We start from the raw sequence: 8,244 nt of genomic DNA on the forward strand, positions 1-8,244 counted from the left end.
AGGGCTCTTTATTGCCATGTTCCTTTTCCTGCTGAGGGATCTAGGTCCATCCACCTGCAAGAATTCACCTATACTTATAAGAGTGGCTTGCGCTGGTCCTAAAACCTTGCAGGTAATGTACCTGACAGGTGTTTACTATGTGGGTTCCTTCCAGCTCCTGTTATTAACATCACCTGACCGGTCAGCTGGGAATTCTCTCCGTTGTTCCAAGCTGTTGAGTATCAGGGTGGGTCACAGGGAGCTGAGGTGAAATGCCTAGAACTGCAAACTGACCCATGTATTAGCACAGTGGGGGACAACATTTTTGGCAGGCATGCCCCACAAGTTAAGCCTCATGCCCTCTCAAGTGCCACTTCAATCCCCTCCATTTACCCAATCTGCTGCTTCCTGCTATCTCTGCTGCTGTTTTGCCTACCAACTCCCCAATCTGCTACATGCCACACACACAGGCTGTCCATGGCACTTGTGATCCTCATGCCCAAGTTGGTCACCCCTCACCTAGACAATAATAAAGAATCATAGCTATCTCTCATCTAGCGTTTTATCACCAGGTTTCAAAACACATCACATGGAAAGTCAAAATCATTACCCTGTCTGACGTGGAGAGACTGAAGCAGAGAAGGACCATGGCTTGTCTAGGGATGCTGTGGTAGGGTGCTCTTCTACTTTAGGGGCCTGGGGCTGGCCAGGCTTGTTCAAGTTTCAGAACAAGCTGTAGAGAAAAGGCCAGGTGATTCCTATAAAGAGTGCAGAACTCAGCTGGGAGATGGCTATAGGGAAGACATAGGGGTTAGCATTGGTCTTAAAGCAAGAGGATTAGGAGCAGTGGTCTAGGGTGGATGGAGTGACAGTTTAGTTTGGTGTAGTCTATATTTAATATTAAAGACTTAACACTATTAAGAGTGAGTGTCTGGGTGTGGCAGTGAGTCCTTCCAGGGCTGGAGAAACAGGCCAACTGTCTAATACAAACTATTTTATACATATATGTACACAGTAGCTTCACACACCATTGAAATGCAGTCACTTCTGCACCTGAACAAAGTAGTTACTTAACAGTGAGTGCATCTACACATGCATTAATGTTTTTTTTCCTAATGTGCATTAAATTTAGTACCTCTGGGCATCTATACATTTGCTTTGGGGTGGAAGCAGGGGCACTTTAATTAGAGTGGCTCTGAAAGCCACTCTAATTAAAGCACCTGCAGTATCAAATGTATTTAGCATCCCATGCTTCAAAATGGTGGGGGGAGGGCACTTTAACTAAAGCTGTTTGACAAGCTTTAGTTAAAGCACCCCTGCTGCCATTTTGAAACTCAAGGACACTGATTACACCTGTGACGGGCTAGCTGGCAGTGACTTAGCTCAGGAGTTTTGAAAGGGTAAAAGATGATTGGAGGACTTGGGATTCTTTTTCCTCACCAATCAGGCCCTGCAGTCTTACCCTCCATGTCCCCTGATTGGCCCCTTGGGTCACCTGGAGGGGGATAAAGGGGCAGCGTGGCTGACTCAGAAGAGACTAGCATGGGACCACAAGGAAGGAGTCTTAAAGAGCTGGTAAGAGGTGGATAAGCAGCGTAGGAGCAGTTGCTCTAGAAAACCCTAAAAGAGTGGGACCTGCAGCCAGCAGTTGGACCCTCAGCAGTGTGGGTGGCAGGAGAGGCTTCCCGCTGGGCTCCAGGATCCCCTATGAGAGGGTGCGGCCAGCAGGAGAGGTTCCCAGTTCCAGCAAGAATCTGAGCTGTGACCTGAGAGGTTCCCAGCTCTGCTTCCAGCTCCTCCAGCAAGAGGCCAGAAAGCTCAACGTGCGGCTGGGGCTCCTGGAAGGTCAAGACCCCTAGTAACTTGCTACAGTACCAGCACTGGTGGCTGTGTGGTAGAGTTTCTGCCTACCATGTGGGAGATCTGTGTTTAAGTCCCAGTTGGGGTAAGTGAAGTAACAGGGAGATATTCTTCTTGCAGTGGAAAGGGGCTATTGTGTTTTCCCCCTTTCTCCCCCCCCAGGTACCTAGGCCCTATATTCCTTGTTATTTGATATCTTGTATTTTTGCCTCTTATTTTACCAACCAGTATTGTTTGTTCTGCTGTTTGTGTGTTTAATATTTTGGTTAACCCTGTCTTTTGTCAACTGGATGAATATGTCCTATGATTGTAAGTGTCTAACCTTTGTTGAATCCTGCTCCCTTGGGGCATTGTAGTGTCCCCTATACCCCCTGGTTTATACTAATTATGTTCCCAGTACTGTTCTCTCATTAAAAGGTATATGGTTAAGTCCCCATTGGTGGTCTGGCTCTGCCCTATAGGGAAAGGAGAGTCCCTACACCTCCCACAGCACTTGTGCACCTGCTTTGATTCCCTTCAATTGGAGAGGGGGTACCTCTTGGAGTACACATGTAAAGCAGAGGCTGCTGGAGTATGCAAATTAGCACACTCCAGCAGACTCAATTAATCAAGTCTGCTCCAATGCATGCTAATTAGCATGAGTCAGAGCACAGGTCCATCAAATGTATAGGTGTCCTCCAATGTGAGGTACTAAATTAATGTGCATTAAGCTGCCCTAATGCACAGTAGTGCAAGCACATGCTTTTCAAGTGATGCTTAATGTGCAGTAGCCTATTTCACTTTGCATTTAGTGTAACTGCGTGGGGTTTTTGTTTTATATGCTACTGCACACTAAAGCACACATGTAGACACATCCAGTATGACATAATGTTAAGTAAGTTTAGGATAGGAAATGAAGAAAAATCCTCTATTCTACTGAAGCTGTAAGAGATTTTTAGATGCACTGGGGGGAATGAGGTTACTAGAAATACATGTACTATAAGACCAGAAATTGGACTTCTTATTTAAAATATTTTCAGCCAAAAAAGTGTGACAGCAATAAAAATCAGCAAAAAGCAATTTGGAGCCTAAAACCTTGGTGGAAGGAGTGGTTCCAAATGAAAATAGAAACAAACATTATTCACAGAAGTTTAGGGCTGGAAGGGGCCTCATGAGATCTTCAGGTCCAGCCCCCTTCCTCTGGGTAGGAAAGACAGCTGGGGTTAAATAACCCCAACAAGGTTTGTGTCCAGTCTCCTATTATACCAGGCAGAGTCTGTGAAGCATTAGAACAGTCATGCTCTTTAAATTATTATTGAGAGAAGTAGATGCTTTCTGTGAAGATTTTTAAAAACCCAGTTTTCCATAGAAAAAATGTTGGATTCAGAATTAACCAGTTTAATAATAACTTAGTTTCCATCTTTTTTTGAGACGAAATGAAACTACCAGACGCTGTTCACCCCACTTGGAAGGCTTCTTCTACATGGCAGGTAAGGTAAGAGTAATCTGTATATGGATCACGTACCACTTTTTCTCAACCCTGGAGAGTATGTGCTACAATGCCACTTACCTTGGAGGTATAAACTAATTGTTTTGGTGCCCTGGACAGAGTGGAGCATGGGGGGAATAAGTCTTACTTAACCTGGAAATTCAGGAAGTCTTTACATGTGCTCTGGGGTAAGCATCCACACCTACATGTGAAGATGCTTACTGCACAGTAATTTGCTCTAATCATAAGATTGCTACTTGTATTTTTGTAATTGTAAATAGTTGCTACAGTAAATACAGTTACTGTACACTAATGCACATGTAGATGCTGACTAGGAGCAAATTTGCAGCTTTTTGTCTGCCCCAGACCCTGGCCCTTAACCCTGTGAGGATACCAGTGCCCAGGGCCACCTGCAGCCAGCTATGGGCCACTGTGTGGCCCCTCAGAGGCCCCAGATCAGCTGCAGCAACCTACCCAGGCCCTGGTGCTGGCCCCAGGCCACCCACAGAAGTCTTCCTGGACCCCGCTGCTGGGGCCAAGCACACCTGAGCTGCATGCCTGCCTGTCCTGGGCTGTGCCCCTGTGCTGGGTGCTGCAGGCAGCTGCCCAGGACCACCCACACCAGGACTGATTTGGGGAGACCCAGGGAATTACCAAAGGAGCCATGCTGGCACCCTCCTCAATGCCACACACCACCTCCTGGGGCCCCAACTGGTCCCAGGAGGACCGTGGAACTCATTGCACTATAGGGTGAGGCCAAGGTCCTCATTCAGTTTGTGCAGAGTGGACACTCCAATGCACACATCTATGACAGCCTATGAGGCTGCATGGAGGAGTGTAGGCACAACTGGTCAGCATGCCAGTGCCACATAAAGGTCAAGGCCTTGCGGGCACAGTGGGTCACCATCACCGACCACAACTGCTGGTCAGGGGCTGCCCGCAAGTCCGTGCCCTTTATGTGGCAGCTGGATAACATCCTCACACCCTGGGACCCTGGCCTGAGCCATACCAGCTATTCGAGCATGGGTGGGCTGCCTGAGCCTCCACTGTGGCCTGGCATCTGTAGTGACACGTCACTGAGAAAGGCCCGCCCCCCCCCTCCCCCCAGGAGCCTGTTCCACTGAGCTCCCTACCCCTGGCCTCCTCCAACAGCCCTGGGGGCACAAACCAGCACCTGCCCCACCAGCTCTGTGTGCTCAGTCCCACTCATGAGGTGAAACTGGCCATGGCACCACTAGCCACCAGCAACTCCAGCTCCAGCAGTTGCCTTCCCTCCCCTCACCACCTGGCCCATCCTTGCTCCTCCAGGCCCCCGGAACCTCCCCCAACAGCACAAAAGGAGACCAGAAACAGTGCAAAACCTTACTGAGCAGTCTGTGTCCCCCCCAGCGAGGCAGGCATGGGCCTCTTACATCCCAAGAAATGCATAGATGCCAGTGGCAATGTCCTCAATTGTAGGGATGTGTAGCTCCAACAGAGATAGCCCTTCAGATGGCAGCAGAGGTTGTGGGGCAGGGCAGGCTTGCCCCCTGCACCATCAAAGCTCAGAGTTCCATGCCAAGTTGACAAGTGCACCTGGGGCACCATGGCTGTCAGCAGCAGCAGGGTGTAGTGCAGTGGTGACCCAATCAACTGGTCAATCCCAAAGCCTCTCTGTCAGTCTCAGTCTGAGAGAAACTGTCAGGCTCCAGGATTGGGAGCAGCTGGCTGGATGCACATGCGGAGTGGCCAGTATGCAGTCTGGGAGTGGCAGCGGGACCCATGTGGCTGGGCTGAGCTGCACCCCCTGCTACCAGGCCTGGGGTTGGGTAAGCGGGGCAGGGATGAGTGCATTGGCCACAGAATGGGGTGGGCCACCTGGCCATGGCCCAACCAACTTTTTAGCACACTAATTTAGCTAGTGATGCAGTTAAAAAATAGCTATACAGTTTTAACTGGAATGATGATTGCGCATTTGTGGGTTATATAAATTAAAGTGCTAAAAGTTGGTTGGGCCATGGCCCGGGTGGCCCACCTCATTCTGCGGCCTATGGGTGATGGGGTCCTGGCCAGGCCAGGTGAAGATTGGAGCCTGTGCGGCTGGCCCACGCATGCAGGGGGGCTCCCGCTGCTGCATGCACCCCGGCGGAGGCCCAGGGGCCACATGTCCTCCTGATCTATGCATGGGGCAGAGGCAACTGCTGCTGCACACTGGGCTTTGCACCCCAAGTCATATGTACAGATCAGAGGGGCACATGCCTCCACCAGGGTGTGTGCAGCACCAGGAGCCGCCGCCCCCCCCCCCCCCCCCCCCCCCGCACACCTGGACCAGCCTCCCAGGCTCCAAACCTCTTCCAGCCCAGCCTCTGCTTCTCCAACCACCTGGCCCAGCCAGGCCCACTCCCCCCAGCCCCTACTCCTGCCAGTGTCCCGCTCCCCTCACCACTGGGGCCTCAATCTGCCAGCCCCCACCCCTGGCCCTTTCCCCTCCGCCTTGATCTGCCCCTCCCCTTCCCTCCCCACAGACTGACCTGTGGGGCTGGGGGAAGGAGGGGGCTGGTGGCAGCACAGGGTAGATCTAAAGTTGCTTTTTAATTCAAAACGTGATCTCCTACCCAAAAAGATTGGAGACCACTGGTGTAGTGGGTCAGGCACCCTTTGGTCTGTGCAAACAGCTCCTTGCAGTGCACTCAGGACACTTGCAGTGGTGGAGCGCAGGTGTGGGTGGCAGGGCGCCTGCCCCAGGGTCTCTCCCGAGAGGCCCCCTGAAGGGAGGGCGGGGCACCAGCACTTCTGTGAACCAGTCAGCTGGGAGCCCCTTTTTTTCCCCCCCCCCCCCGACATTTGGGCACTGCACCCCTAGCCCCCCACACCTGGGCTTGGTGACAGCACAGGAGACAGGCTGGCCTGCAGGAATAGAAGGCAGGGGGAGTGGCTTGGAGCCATGGCAGCAGGTGCTACCAGGAGCCAGGCCTATCTGGGCCTGGGAATGGGGTGGGGGAGGAACGCTGCCTGCAACCACCACACAACATCCCACCAGCCCCTGGGGAGTGAGCAGGTACAGGGGTCTCAGCCAGGGGACACCTATCATGCCCGTCTGACTTACCATGATCTCTGAGGACCTGTGCACACACAACCCCCGATCTGAAGCCAAGAGGCAGTGTACAGCCCCCTGGTATAAAGCATATCTCAGAAATGTTGCTAACTCTCACAAACAACTACTTTCTCTTGCCTCTGTAGGCTCTGCGGCTGCAAATGGGGGAGAGGCACCAGTTGGCAGCCGGGATGCCCCATCAGGATCACCAGCAGCCTCGGCTGGGGCCCTGTGGATGCATCGGCTCTGGCAGTGCTGAATGCAGGACCAGACCTGGCTGCTGGACTGGCTGGTCAACTTGGCCAAAGAGTGCCTAGCAGACTCATGGGCTTGGTGGGCAGAGGACATTGCTAGTGAGGACACTAGGGACCAGTGTGAGGAGGCCAGAGACCAGTGCAAGGAAGAGAGGGACCAGCAGAGTGATCAGGAGTTCAGAGACAGGCTTTTGCCCCTGGAGGAATGGCACGTGCAGGCCTTGGAGTGGCAGGCTGTCCTGGTGGCCATGGCAGTGGAGGCAACAAAGGAAGACTGCCATTTCCTAGACACCATCCTGGCCCTGGTGGTCACCTTCATGCTACCTACTGCCCTGCCCCCAGCCCTAGCCTCACCTGCCCCCTGGCAGCTGCCCCTTGCCCAGAAGTATGCCCTTCCCTCTCCCTTCCACCCCCACGTGGGCCTGAGCTGAGGTGCGGTGGCACCTCCACCAGCCAGGAGCCCCTGCCCTGGATCCCCCGCCACCCAGCCCCCCTGGCTGGGCCCAGTCCAACTGCTTTCCCAAGCTCCATACAGTCATGGAGCAGGAGCTGCCTGCACCAGGGCCAAGACTTTGTGCAGGCCCTGCTAGCCCAGCCTGCGAGAGATGGGCTTGCCAGCAGAGCAGCACCTGCTGTTGCCCCTGGGCATGCCCCCTGGCCACCAGCCTTGCCATGGTGCATGCACCTATGGAGCAGCAGTCAGAGGCCAGGGTACTGGGCACCTGTCCCTGCCCCCTAGGTACCCCCAGCCTATGGCCCCCCACTCTGGAAGGGCACATACACAGCTTGAACTGTAAATAGTCTGCATGGGAAAGAAGGTGTTGTATTGTTGGTGGATAGTAGAGGGGCTCTGTGCAGGGCGGGTGGGGGATTGGGAGGGTAGGTTCTGTTTTTGTGGGGACAGGCTCTGTTCGGGGGGGGGGGGAGGGACAGGGCCTGTTTCTGTGGAGGGGAATAAACTGCTTTTCAGAGAACTATCCACAATGAGCATGGTGCTGGGGGTGTGCAGTAGGGTGGGGGCCTGTGGGTGGCAGTGCAGGCAGGCTACAGCAGGAAGTGCAGGAGGAGATGGCCAGCCAGTGCCTCTTGCACCATGTATCCTGGCCCCATTAGTGGGTGTGTGGCTCATCTGGGGCCTCATAGTGGGGTCTGCCACTATGAATGACTGGTGCCCCCTGAGACTGGGAGGGCACCATGGCAGTGAGTGGTAGTGGGGACCACCTGCAGCTGCTGACATTGGAGTTGGCAGCGGTGAGCGGGGACCGCCTGCAGTGAGGGGGAGGCAGGTGCAGGCAGTGACCACCCGCAGAAGCTGGCAGTGGCTTCTGCAGCAGGCAATCTGAGGGGGGACTTGTACCCCTGCCCTCCCCATCCCGTGTTCCCCCTACGCATTGCCTATGACTGCCACTGCAGCTGGCACTCTCAGTGCCACCCAGGCCTCCTCCACCCAGGCCTCATGAAACAGCTCTCCCTGGGGCCTCACAGATATTATGCAGCACACAGGCTGTGGTGATGACCCAGGGGATGTTGGCCTCAGCAGCCATGATTCAGGCAGTGAGGGTGCACCAGCATCTCCTGGGCCAGTGAAGGTGCACTCCAGTAAGGCACAA

At 53.7% G+C, this 8,244-nt stretch overlaps 1 long non-coding RNA gene across 1 annotated transcript; it reads left to right on the forward strand.

The window, feature by feature from the left end:
- Positions 1-1,408: 1,408 nt before the first annotated feature.
- Positions 1,409-7,494, forward strand: LOC109284502 (uncharacterized). Its single transcript, XR_002091980.2, has 3 exons — positions 1,409-1,924; positions 3,250-3,308; positions 6,527-7,494. It is a non-coding gene; the product is annotated as an uncharacterized LOC109284502 (long non-coding RNA).
- The last annotated feature ends 750 nt before the right edge of the window (positions 7,495-8,244 follow it).

This window comes from Alligator mississippiensis, chromosome 13 (genome assembly GCF_030867095.1).
Source record: "Alligator mississippiensis isolate rAllMis1 chromosome 13, rAllMis1, whole genome shotgun sequence".
In the NCBI taxonomy this organism is placed as follows: domain Eukaryota; kingdom Metazoa; phylum Chordata; order Crocodylia; family Alligatoridae; genus Alligator; species Alligator mississippiensis.